Source organism: Pan troglodytes, chromosome X (genome assembly GCF_028858775.2).
Source record: "Pan troglodytes isolate AG18354 chromosome X, NHGRI_mPanTro3-v2.0_pri, whole genome shotgun sequence".
Classification (NCBI taxonomy): Eukaryota; Metazoa; Chordata; class Mammalia; order Primates; family Hominidae; genus Pan; species Pan troglodytes.
Window position 1 is genome coordinate 76066631 of NC_072421.2, and position 14102 is coordinate 76080732.

Genomic DNA, 14102 nt, shown 5'->3' on the forward strand with positions numbered 1-14102 from the left:
TAATGATTGCTATTCTAACTGGTGTGAGATGGTATCTCATTGTGGTTTTGATTTGCATTTCTCTGATGGCCAGTGATGATGAGCATTTTTTCATGTGTCTGTTGGCTGCATAAATGTCTTCTTTTGAGAAGTGTCTGTTCCTATCCTTCGCCCACTTTTTGATGGGGTTGTTTTTTTCTTGTACATTTGTTTGAGTTCATTGTAGATTCTGGATATTGGCCCTTTGTCAGATGAGTAGATTGCAAAAATTTTCTCCCATTCTATAGGTTGCCTATTCACTCTGATGGTAGTTTCTTTTGCTGTGCAGAAGCTCTTTAGTTTAATTAGATCCCATCTGTCAATTTTGGCTTCTGTTGCCATTGCTTTTGGTATTTTAGACATGAAGTCCTTGCCCATGCCTATGTCCTGAATGGTATTGCCTATGTTTTCTTCTAGGGTTTTTATGGTTTTAGGTCTAACATTGAAGTCTTTAATCCATCTTGAATTAATTTTTGCATAAGGTGTAAGGAAGGGATCCAGTTTCAGCTTTCTGCATATGGCTAGCCAGTTTTCCCAGCACCGTTTATTCAATAGGGAATCCTTTCCCCATTGCTTGTTTTTTGTCAGGTTTGTGAAAGATCAGATAGTTGTAGATATGTGGCATTATTTCTGAGGGCTCTGTTCTGTTCCATTGGTCTATATCTCTGTTTTGCTACCAGTACCATGTTGTTTTGGTTACTATAGCCTTGTAGTATAGTTTGAAGTTGGGTAGCGTGATGCCTCCAGCTTTCTCCTTTTGGCTTAGGATTGACTTGGCAATGCGGGCTCTTTTTTGGTTCCGTATGAACTTTAAAGTAGTTTTTTCCAATTCTGTGAAGAAAGTCATTGGTAGCTTGATGGGGATGGCATTGAATCTATAAATTACCTTGGGCAGTATGGCCATTTTCACGATCTTGATTCTTCCTACCCATGAGCATGGAATGTTCTTCCTACCCATGAGCATGGAATGTTCTTTCGTTTGTTTGTATCCTCTTTTATTTCATTGAGCAGCGGTTTGTAGTTCTCCTTGAAGAGGTCCTTCACATCCCTTGTAAGTTGGATTCCTAGGTATTTTATTCTCTTTGAAGCAATTGTGAATGGGAGTTCACTCATGATTTGGCTCTCTGTTTTTCTGTTATTGCTGTAATTACTCTTTTTGCTTACATGTCTGTCACACCCATTTAGACAGTAAGCTCATAGCTCATTAGTAGCAGTGAGTTGCTTTCTTCATTTTTTGCTCTTTTCCTCTCATAATTGGGCAACTTTGAAGAGTAACTTTGTGGTCTTAAGAGCTTTTGAGTAATAGAGCATCTAATTTCCCAGGGTGGATGTCTAGGATCAGAGGAAGGAGCACGTGTGTGTGTGTGTGTGTGTGTGTGTGTGTGTAAGTGCAGGTGCTGTTATGCAAGAATCTAAATAATGGTGTAAAGTGATAGTAAAATGTGGATCTATCTAGTAGGGTAGAATCTATTTAAAAGAAGCCTGAAAATTCACAGAGTGCAGGGGACCATGACTCATGGATGGGCACTTTACAAATCACCAGAGAAGAAAGGAAAGGGGGTGGAGCAGATTGAATCTACACATTTGGGCAGAAAGGGAGGCAAAGATCTTAAAACAAAGACAGCATAGCGGTGGCTCATGCCTGTAATCCCAGCGCTTTGGGAGACCAAGGTGAGTGAATCACCTGATGTCGGGAGTTTGAGACCAGCGTGACCAACATGGAGAAACACCATCTCTCCTAAAAATAGAAAATTAGCTGGGCGTGGTGGCACATGCCTGTAATCCCAGCTACTAAGGAGGCTGAGGCAGGAGAACTGCTTGAACCCGGGAGGCGGAGGCTGTGGTGAGCCGAGATTTTGCCATTGCACTCCAGCTTGGGCAACAAGAGTGAAACCCTGTCTCAAAAAAAAAAAAAAAAAGGCATAAGTGGTCTGGTGGGGCTGGAGGAGAGTTCAAAAGTGCCATATGTCAGAGACTAATGGAAATGCAAAGACTCAAGGATGTGTTTGATTATAGGGTCCGAATGAGACTGATGGGTGTTTTTGGATTGAACCAACAGCAGAGACAAAAAGATTAAATCAGTATCTGCATGTACTTTCATGATTCTATTAAGTTATACGCCTGCCAAGATTTCCTTTACCTTTCTAGTAAATGCTAGCATGCACTGGAGAGTCTGTACGTGTTGGAGGAGTGCCAACAGGAGTGGGGTGATGAAGGCAGGGCCAAAGCAGAAGAGGAAGTGGGGAGGCTGGGACTCAGGGCTCCTAAAACCGATACTTCCTCTTCTGCTGCTGAGCAGTGGCAGGATGCAGAAAACATATTTAAAGAGGGTGCAGCTCAGTGGAGCCCTGTTTTTATTTGACCAACTCCCCAGTGCCCTCTTTCCTCCTCTCCATGTAGCCTATTATTGTCAAATGAAAAAAAGTTGGTTGTGCCATCCTGTAATTCTGAGCTCAGGGAGGTTAGGGACAATGCTGTATTAATCTTTTGATACAGTAGACACTCATTAATGTTTGTTGAATCAATATCTGAATGAATAGGAGAGTCAACAAATATGAATGTTTTGTAAATTACAAAGCTCTTTAAAATGTAAATTTTTATTATTCTCTTTCTTATTCATATAAGGCTCACCTACTTTGACCACACCACCCCACAATCATATCTCTCTTTGCACATAGGAAAATGTGTATTTGATGTTTATTGAGTGATTGTTTATTAATTGACTACAGTAAAGCTACTCATCCTCTATGGAGATTTAATCTACAAACCATCAGGCTACGCTAATGATCCCAGTGACTTTCTTCCATCGTAGTAAAAGATTTGGGGGAGGAGGGCAGAATGATCCTTCCGTCTGTGATCACTTTAGCCCTATCATTACAATAAGTAGCTTTCTTACTTCATATTTCCAGGGATGTGCTGCTCACAGGGATATGCTTTTTGGGAATACATTTCCAAGGATATGTATTCTCATTGGTATTAAAAACTATGGGGGAACTGACACTTCGTTGCTGACAGCTCTCAGGTGTTTCTTCTGTAGTCTCTTATTCTCCTTAAGAGGAGAATGTCAAACCCATCAATTCAGGCCATTCTGTTGTCAGACAGTTGGAATCTAAGCACATGACACTGTCAAACCAAAAAGGACCTTGGACTGTGGCATTCAGAACTAATGACAGTGTGTCCCCTTCCATTGTACTGTGCCAAAAATGCTTTATCCTGTGTAATCAGATTAAAAGGATGCATAAGACCAGAACTTAAGGGAAATGAAAGTTAACAAAAGGCAATAGAGATCTTGAGGAGTGTATGAGTGTGGGTGACAGTGTATAGTGGAGGATACTTTCACCCCTAGTTTGGGTGATAGAAATGTGTTGCAACCTACACACATACTTTTGAACTTTTTGTAAAGCACTAAGTAGAGGGCCTTTTTCCAGGAATACCTCTATAACTCTCTACCTAATTACCAGCAGCTTGGAATCCTCTGATGTTCTGAGGTCATTGCTTACAGCTAACTCTGAGGCCTGCTTCTATCATCTTGGCATTTAGATGTCTGGCTCTTGCAAAAGAGTTGTTCTCTAGGAGATTGCTTTTTATTTAAGGCCCTTTGTCTTAAGTAAGAATTCAAATTCAGATCAAACACAAATGGTAACCAATTTGGAATGAAAAGAAGCCTTATTACCTTCTGAGGCCTGAATATTTCCTAGGAACTTTGGAATAAGTATGTAAGACACATCTGAGATGTTTGAGTGTTGTTATTATTAGCTCAATTCTACTTAGCTTGGTGAATCCATGACAACACAAAGACAACCCTTTGTAGAAACAAACACTGTTAATCTGAAATTTATGAGAAATCTTAAGAAGTCATATACTTTAGACATCTTGAAATGCTATTCAAAACTGGATTTTTCTTTCCCTTTTAGGGAAAAGGGATTGAGAAAAATAAAAGAATGCCCAAATGTCTCCTATTTTTTCTTTAGCTCAAGGACCTCAAGTCTAGATCTGAACTCCTGTTTCTTTTCTATCAGTTACACATATGTAGGAGCTCAAATGTCTGGGTTGTATTGATTCTGAAAGCACTCTAAGCAAGATAATGACATTTTATTCATCAAAAGGAAAATCAACTATGTGTTAAATGTCCAAGGGCTTATGTTTACTCTTCTCTCTCTTTTCCTCTATTTCTATAAGGACCTCTTCCTAACTTATCCCCCAAATTTAAAGTATTTTTTTCTCTTTTCTTCCATATGAACCCACCACCCCAATCTAGAAGAAGGACTGTGGGGCACAGAGAAAGGAGAGGTCATGATGAGATGGAGTGGGATGAGACAGAATGAAGCAGCAGGATAGAAGAATTTATACCGTGGCCTTTTCTACTAATCCATAAAGAAATCTTAATTAAAGGCAAAAGTAATTGCCATCTGAGGGTGTTTTAGCACCTTGATTGTAACATGAATTAATGGACCTAAGATGTCTGGATTTATCTAATCAAATTAGATAAAGGAATGGCTTTCTTTATTGCCTTTTCTGTAGGGATGAGGATATGTACTTCTTGCTATGAGTCTATCAGACTTCTTAGCAGTTTTTGTTTGTTTGTTTGTTTGTTTTTTGAGATGGAGTCTCGCTCTGTCGCCAGGCTTGAGTGCAGTGGCGCGATCTCGGCTCACTGCGACCTCCGCCACCCGGGTTCAAGCGATTCTCCTGCCTCAGCCTCTCGAGTAGCTGGGACTACAGGCATGCGTCATCACACCCAGCTAATTTTTGTATTTTTAGTAGAGATGGGGTTTCACCATATTGGCCAGGATGGTCTCAATCTCTTGACCTTGTGATCTGCCCACCTCGGCCTCCCAAAGTGCTGGGATTACAGGCATGAGCCACCACACCCAGCCAACAGTTTTATTTCTGCACTGCAAAGCAACAAATTGGCATACTGACTAATCTATCTTTTGTAGGGTTGACTAATATAAATATATCTTTCAACAGTTTGTTCATATCTGATTGAACTGGGAAAGCTTTTCTCACTGACCCTTAAATCATACCACATAGATGTTCATGTGGCCTGAAACGCAAAAAACTGGAGTGAGAGACAAAAGTGACTTTAGGTCTTTCTATTTTAGACACACACACACACACACAACTATACATACTTATATATTTTAAAAACGTGATTTGTATTATAACCAAATCTGTGATTGAACAAGTGGTTTTATGAAAGAGTAGTGGGATATTGTGTTGCATTCAAAACTTGCTGCAAAAAACTATTTTAATCCTTAGCATATAATCCTAAGAATCAATGGGCTTGGTTAAAGTAGTAACAACAAAAGGTGGATAGTGCTTTCACAGAAATACTTTTTAAATACTACTCTTAAATATTTTATTCCTTTTAGAGTTCACATTGAGGTGTGCATAAGTATTGTAGGGCTAGTGACAACTATAATCCAGAGTGTTTGATGCTACTGACAGGTCCTAAGAGTAGGATGAGGTTGCTGAGACTTAGAGTGATGTCCCTGACCTAGCAATATAGTCTAGGGAGTAGAAAGTAGCTAGCCCTACTGTCTCCCCATGCAGTCAGTTTTGTTATATGTTTATCCACCTGGAATGAATGGAATTTAAACAAAATCCTTCTGATGGTGGTTTGTATTTTCAAGTCGCTTTCAGATTTTATATTTATCATTTTAAGAGATTTAGAAAATATTCCTATCAGCTCATTACTGCATTAGATACACAAAGGAACCAAGAAATACTAATGGCTGTTAACTTGCCAGAGAACACCCAGTTGTTTACATGTCAAAACAAGGGTGAACTCCCAGTTATCCCAGTTACCCCGTTTCTCTCCCATTGAAATCCATGCAGCAAGATAGTTTAGAGCAGCAACTGTTAGGTGTTAGGAACATGAGAATAACAAAATGGACCAAAGTAGAGGTCCATACAGGGCAATGTTATTTGGGAGATTATGATAGTTACCATTCATAGTATTGAATTCACAAGGTTGGGTATGTACCTTAAGAATCAGCACCTTCCCTTTATTATCCTTTATTATTGGTCAATTATACTGAAAATACAAATTTATAATTTTCTATACTGTGGAAGAGTCTTGCTTTTATGACAGATAAATAGTTTCTAAATGCATCAAAATTTCATTAAGGGGAGGTAGTAGAAAATGAGAATTGATGATTCTGGATTAGGAATACACTAACATGCTAGATTAAATCTAAAAGCAAATAGCAAACTTTTCTTAACCTACCATTATCTGTGTGCTTACTGGCTCCCAAAATGACTTATTTTATTTGGAGGAACCCTGACTGGCTGGTGTCAATACTTAGGGGAACTGGGGAAAATTTTTTTATCATGGATGAATGTAAATATAGCACTTGAGGTTGTTTATGATGTAAAAACAGATAGCTTTTAGTTCTAATTGAGCCATTAATAGTAAAACAACAACAGAAAACATTTCTGAATGATTAAGACTTCTGTAATAAAGTTAAAATTGTCTTGTAACAAATTTTCCTAATGTATTTTAAATGTAATACAGTCCTTTGTATTTTATAATGCATTGTAAAAATATAAATATTTTTGTTTTTAAAACAGTGTACAATCTAGTTCAGATTTAGTTACAATCTCTTTTAAAATAATCATTTGTTAGACATATGGTATCATAGTTTCTCTCTAGGTTTCAAAATAATCAGAATACTGGAAAGCAGAACCACTGAATTCAGTAGGTGGAACTTACAAACCCATTTGTTTCCTCTTGAAAACAGCCTTTTTTGTCGCTAAGTAGAAAAATGTTCCTGGCTAAAGATTTTATTAAAATGTATGAATTTTTGGCTCTGTGTAAACTTAGTCTACACCAGATGTGTCTGAGTTACTAAATAGATCATGCAATTTTCTTCTATTCATTTATAGTTGAGAGAGCTTTATTTTTACAGTCTCTGGCCAGAACTGGCCATTTTCTAGTTGTATGGTGTGTTTCAAGAAAATTTTTTAGCCTCTCTGAGTCAATTTTCTCATTCATAAACATGGACAGTAACACCTACCTTGTCTAAATTATAGGATGTTGAAAGGTTCAGGTGGGATAACAAATGTGAAACTACCTTGTGAAAATTTTACTCTTCACTGGTTTACCTTCAGTAATTACTACATATTTATTTTCCATATTGAAGGAAAATGTCACTACATTAGAGAAACTCCACTGAACCCTCAAAATGGGGATTTGAAAATGTATCTTACATTTCTGGCTTAATTACAAAGGCACTGGAGGCTTGCGGAGTGTGTCTCCTCTGTATTTTGCCACGTTGAGCCCTAGCAGAAGCACTGAGCAATATTTGTTGACAGACTGATCATATTATCAGATTTCTGGCTAAGAAATAAAGCAGAAAGAATTCATACTAGCACCCAAACTTAAAGCAGGCAAGGCAGGTAACTTATCCCCAAACTCCTGGGAATTTGCTAAAATTTACCATCAGCAACATTTTACTACATACTGTTCTGGTCTTAGTACTGAATACTGAGTCTCCTTACCTGCTAACTTCAAGGTCCACAGTTTACTGTCCTTTTGCGTTTGTTCTCAGAAGCAAGCTCCAAGTCTTCAGTAAATTCGATCTACCAGTCCTTGCAATTAATCCTTGTTGGCGAGCTGCACAGTATCTTGATACCCTGTAGGGTCGTAAAAGCACAGTCCATTCACAGAGTGCCTGCTCTATAGGCAAGCTTCTTTGCAAAGATGGGTTGCTGCTATCTTTAAGAGGGGAGAGAGCAGGGCACATTTGCTAGCCAATATATACAGATATACAGATTCTTCTTCCTCTTTCAGATTAGCCTTCAAACTGTTAAAGCACTCCCGGAGTCTGACTTCTCTGGTGCAAAGTGGGGGAGGGGAAGGGTCAAAGAGGAAGGAAGAATAGAAACTGGAGACTTGCAGGTTGCGTGTATGTATAAATAAACTTTTCTTCCTAGCTTCAGGAATAGAATTCTCAGGAAATTATTCAGCTGCTCTAAGATGGGAAGCAGGGAGGAGTGTTCTCTCTTCAGCTTAGTTCTCTGTGATTTCTGTGACTGTGAGGTCATTAGACTATTTGTAGGTGGGGAAAGATAATCCTGCCAGTATATGCTAATATAACTGGCATTATGTGAAACTTGATCTTAAGTAACATAAAGTTCATCTCTCTGTTTCTCTCTCTCTCTCCTTAATGACACTTGTGGCTCTATCCACATTCTAAAAAGCCTTTTCCTTTCTGGTTCCTTTTAGAGCTTTGTTTCCTGAAATCTTCATAACAATAAATTGCCTCCATTGGATTAAAACTGTTTTTTTCTTTTTTTGTCCCACTGAAGATGACCTGGAATGACTGGGCTTGCTGTCAATGGTCCTGTGTTGGAAATTTGGGGGATCAGGCAAGTGTTCTTGGCCTTTGGCTAGGCTCTGAGGTGTTAGAGCTGTGGGGTGCTCAATATGGCTTCTGGAGAATAGGGACATAGCAGTCTGGTATGTGCTGATTGAAGCCTGGGGCAGCACTTTGATGTTAAAAACCAAATTGGTAAGATCATGATGTGAATTTGTTACATCAATTATCTTGAGTTATATTAAGAAGATTCTATATGGAGATGGGCATAAATATGTTGATGTTAACACTTTGTAAACATGCCCCATAACTAACAACTAGTTTTATGTACTTGTAAAATATGAGCCCAGCAGTAGCCTTCTGGCTTGCTACCTGCTGTAGGAACAAAGTCATTTACTCAAATTTTGTATCTTTAGGTACAAGAATTACCTCACAACCAACCTGGGGCAATCGCTTTAAGGCCCTTGAATCTTTATCTCTTTTCACAGAGTTCTGGATTGTGGTGGTGATGGTGATAGTTGGAGGAAAAGGCTATCCAACCACATTTGAAGGGATGTTAACATTTGGATTCAAGACTAGACTTTCTAATCCTCTCCTAGGGAGTTTTAGTAACTAAACTGACATTCAAACTAGTATTTCTTCAACTGAGTTTGGATCCCCAAATATCTACAGGAAAATTTATAAGTGAGACAAAGAGTGAATTATCACTTTTCCTCCAGTCTGAAATGTTACAGCCATTTTGAGCTACAGTGGAAGGGCAATTCATACTCAGGAAATGAAGAAAAGAGAAAGGAGCTAGATCCTTTGTGGAGATAAGAGAGATCAGATTGTTACTGTGTCTATGTAGAAAAGGAAGACACAAGAAATTCCATTTTGATCTGTACCAAGAAAAATTGTTTCTGCTTTGAGACCATACCCCAGCACAACACCCGTAAAGGGTCTCTGCTGAGGAGGAGTAGTGAAAGAGGGAGGTCTCTTTGCAGTTGAGATAAGAGGAAGGCTTCTGTCTCCTGCTCCTCCCTGGGAATGGAATGTCTCCTGTAAAGCCAACCATTCCCATTCTTTCTATTCTGAGATAGGATAAAACCGCCCTGTGGCTAGAGGTGAGATATGCTGGCAGAAATACTGCTCTGTTACTCTTTGCTACACTGAGGTGTTTGTATAAAGTGAAACATAAATCTGGCCTACATGCACATCCAGGCACAGTACCTTTCCTTGAATTTATGCATGATACAGATCCTTTGCTCACGTTTTCCTGCTGACCTTCTCCCCACCTGTTGCTCTGCTACACTCCCCTTGCCAAGATAGTAAAAATAATGATCAATAAATACTGAGGGAACTCAGAGACCAGCGCTGGTGCAGGTCCTCACATGCTGAGGCTGCCGGTCCCCTGGGCCCACTGTTCTTTCTCTATACTTTGTCTCTGTGTCATTTCTTTTCTCAGTCTCTCGTACCACCTGATGAGAAATACCCACAGGCGTGGAGGGGCAGGCCCCCTTCAATCCTTGAGCTTCAAGTTGGCACCGAAATAGCTGTGGCAGAAAGGGTGTTTCTTGTGGTTCTACTTTGTGCTCCCCTACCTGTTTCTTTCATTAGCTAATTTTCTGTTCTTGAGCAATGGGGAAGGCAGTGATTCACCCATTCCCAAATGGGTCTTTGCCTTGTACAGCTGGATCAATTTATACCACATTTGCTATAAATGACATCAGACTCCTTGTCTCCTTTCTTCATCTCTTTATCTTTTCTCTTCCCATCCATCCATCTTCATTACATATCTACTCTCACATTCTCTTTCACTTTAGGAAAGGTTGAAGTGCCCAGAATGATACCTGTCTGCTGCTGTCTTTCTACTCTTGCTCATTTTCCCAGACTCCTTCAGTTCTTACTTTCTTATTGAGGTAAGGAAGACCAAATAGGGAGTGGTGAGGGAGAGGGGGGATAACATGTAGTTGGATGGGAAATCTGTCTCAATGAAGTAAGACTTGGGTAGCAAGATAAAGAATTTTCAGTCACAACAGTGTTCACACGTAAGTGACAGGATTCATAGCTTATGTGGACTCAGAGCTGAAAGAGGTAATGAAAAATCATCATCTGGTTCAGACTTTATATTAAATTGAATTTGTGAGGGTATGACATGTCTGATTCATCATTGTGTCCTCAGCTGTTAGCTCATTGCCTTGTTTGGTTTGTTGAATAAATAAATCTAGTCCAACCCTTTCATATTATAGATGAAAAAGCAGGCTAGAAAGAGGCTCTCTCAAGATGCCATTATTTTACCACAAAATCAAAAATAGTAATTTTTCTTTCTCCAGGACTGAAATTTTTTCACAGCCAATACTAATTGCACTTTGGAAGGGTAAAGAGCATGACTATACTCAAAGCCCAGCTCTATACAGACATATATGCTTGTTAAATTAAGTTTAGCCTAAAGCTGTCTCCTGGAAATATTTTAAGTTCAGCCTAAAGGTTTCTCTGTACATAGTGAACTATAACCTAACTAGAAGTATAAACAGACTGTAACCTACTCTTGTACCAGTCATCAAGATTGACCAAACGAAGGTAACCACCTGTTCCAACTATGTTCAAATAAGGAAAATGCCAAGCTGTAACCAATCCAGCTGTTTCTGTATTTCACTTTGACTTGCTGTACATCACTTTCCTTTTTCTATCTATAAATCTTCAACCATACCTCAGCACTGGAGCCTCTCTGAACCTTTTCTGGTTCGGAGACTGCCTGATTCACAAATTGTTCTTTGCTCAATTAAACTCTGTTAACTTTAATTTGTCTAAGGCTTTTCTTTTATCACATTCATTCACAGAGACTAGAATAGCCATGATTCAACTTTTAGTTCCAGCTTATAGAAACACGGAGACAATGAAAAAAATCAGGCTGGCTGTAGAAATATGGCTATTACAACTTTCCTTTTTCCTGCCCCAGGGCCTATTCCATGGATATAAAACAACCCTGGATTGTCATTTTTAGTGAGGCAAGGGCCCTCTAACTGAGAGTGCTGGATGAGGTTGAATGAACCCTGTGAACAGAACAGCACAGACCACCTAGGAAGGATGGTACAGATCATCTAAATAATGTTACATTACTATGTACATTATTCTGTGCTGTCACCACTAGCCATGCAGTAACCACTAGCCACACCTGCTTATTTAGATTTAACTGTAAATTAATAAAATAAATAAATAGTTCTGTATTTTAATTACACTAGCCACATTTCAGGCACTCAGTAGTATAGCCACATAGCCACATGTGAATGTGGCTACTGCATTGAACAGCACAAAGTTAGGACAGTTGTTAAAATTAATACCTAGCTTGGGGTAAAGAATATCAGTACAAGTTCATATAATTAAGTGCCAAAGCTGGGAAAAGAATCCAGGCTTTTGGGCATCTATGAAGAGGAAGCAGATTTGTTTCTACCTCTACATATTTATTTATATTCAGTGTGGATCTCTGAGCATGGTTCAAGCACATTGAGTGTGTGTGACTCTATTTGTGGGCTTTAAAGTGTTTTGGGGGGCGTGGGATCTGGTTTGCATGGATGAGAGAGCTCCTTTACATAAATTTTTGCAGTTCTTGCCTTTCTCTCCTGACAAGACCAAAAGAGAAAATATTCATAAAGGTTCAATAAAAAAACAAAAAAACAAAAAACAAAAAAGTTATACAAATGAAAGGTGTCATGATTATGATGAGCTCCAGCTTTACTTCCTGCTGCTTAGTGTTTGCCCCTGAGTTCAGCTGGAGATGAGTATGGATGGGGAAGTGGCCTGGGTTGGAGGAAATTTTGGCAGCTGAGGTGACAGAGAGTCTGCAGGTGTGTGTGGTCAGGAAACCTGCTTCATGGTCTCCAAGCCTAGGAACTGGAGCCAGTTAGACTTGCTCTTACCTCAACTTTTGCTACAAGAGAGGAACAGTAATGGAGGAATTAGGCAAAGACCTTCAGTGAGAGCTAGGCCTTTCCTTAATTAGGGAGATTATCTACAATCACTTAAAAATGTGTCTAGTTTAGAAATAATGCATGTTCTCACTTATAAGTGGGAGCTAAACATTGAACACACATGGACATAAAGATAGGAACAATAGACACTGGGTACTACTTGAGGGGGGAGTTTGGGAGGGGACAAGGGTCAAAAAACTACCTATCAGGTGCTATGCTTACTACCTGGGTGACAAAATCATTTGTACACCAAGCCTCAGTAACACATAATTTACCCACGTAACAAACCTGTACATGTACCCCTGAACCTAAATATAAAAGTAAAAATAAATAAAAATTCTGAAAAAATTCAGATTCATTAATGAGAATTGGCCCAAAGACTGACTGTCATAGGAGAGATCATCCACTATCGATGGGGAGAACTGGATGTGAAAAACATACCATGGATTATACAATGAGAAGATGCAGGTAATGGTGACTTTAACGCCCTGGGTTGGTGGGCATGGGAAGGATACAGAGAGGATGTCTAGATTATAGAGTCAACCCCCCCCACTCTTACTCACCAGGCAGGTTTGGGAGACAGAGAGCCTGGGCCAAATTTCAGCTTGCCCTGCAAATCTGGGTGAGTTCTAGAGTCCTGCAGATTCTATTTCCATAGAATGTTGGAGCTGAAGAGAACCAGGGAGAGCATCCATGTCTTCCTCTTATTCTACATATGAGGAAACTTATGATGCAAATTAGTTGTAGTGTTGCTTTGTTTGATTTGTTGAATAAATAAATCTAGTCCCACCCTTTCATATTATAGGTGAGGAAACTGAATCCAGAGAGGATCCCTCAAAAGCCTTGAGGCTCCCTCAAGATGACTTTTTTTCCATCCTTGGATAGATTATTCCATCATTCTGAGTCTCAGTGTTCTTATTAGAAAAAATAATCACAATAATCTTGGCTCTGTTTATTTCACAGAATTTAAAAATCAAATAATATGAAAGACATGAAAAGGCTTTATAAACCGTAAGGTATTATGCAGATAAAATTATTTTATTGCCTATGTCTTCATCCTCCTCTCCTACCCAATGCCTTCTCTCACCCAAAATACTGCATGCCTTCTTATAAATATTTTCTTGGAGAGACATATTTGGGTAACTTTGAGATAACTTGGGGTCTTGAAGGGTGTTATCCTCCCAGGGCAGGGAATTATTGCCATTGAGTATCTAGTTGCAAAGGACCACTTTTACATATGGAGCCATGTTTACCACAACAGCAGCATCTGCCAGGTGTTATTTGTATGTATTTCCTGCTTGTTTTTGTGTGTTAGGGAGTGGTGTAAGAACAAGGCTTAGGGACAATTGAAGTACTATTTGTAAAACTGCCTTAGCTGTTGGAGTTCTCTGAAGTAAATGGAAAACATTCACTTGGCTTGAAATTGGAATCCCAAGACCTAGGTTTATTTTGGCTCCATCACTTTTGGTATGACCTGCGGCACAGCAAGTCACTTACATCTTATGAGTCTCAGTTTTCTCATTTGTAATTAATAAGACTAAAGGGATAATGCTATCCACCCTGTACTGCACTGGGAACAGTGAGCTAATGCACATGAAAGTGCTTGTGAACTGTAAATAGCTGTAAAAACAACCTCTCTGTTGTTTCCTAGTAACAGGGGAAATTCCCCAGAGACATGCTCTGAAGTTGTCTTTGGCATATTTCCTTTACCTCAGCAGGGACCAGCTAACCCTCTAGCCAAGGGAAATTGATTTAAATATTTGATTTTAGGGCCCAGCCCTTAACCTAGCTTCACCTCTCTTGATGAAACATC

The 14102-nt window shown here is 39.2% G+C and overlaps 1 protein-coding gene across 2 annotated transcripts in view; it reads right to left on the reverse strand.

The window, feature by feature from the left end:
• CYSLTR1 (cysteinyl leukotriene receptor 1) overlaps positions 1 to 8082 on the reverse strand; it is a 56482-nt gene extending 48400 nt beyond the window's left edge. Inside the window, exon 1 of one of the 2 annotated variants that reach the window (XM_016943997.3) lies at positions 7525 to 8082. The gene's annotated coding sequence lies outside the window, so the exon portion shown is untranslated. The remainder of the gene's footprint in view (positions 1 to 7524) is intronic. The other variant, XM_063804193.1, reaches the window with a different exon arrangement.
• Between the last annotated feature and the right edge of the window lie 6020 nt (positions 8083 to 14102).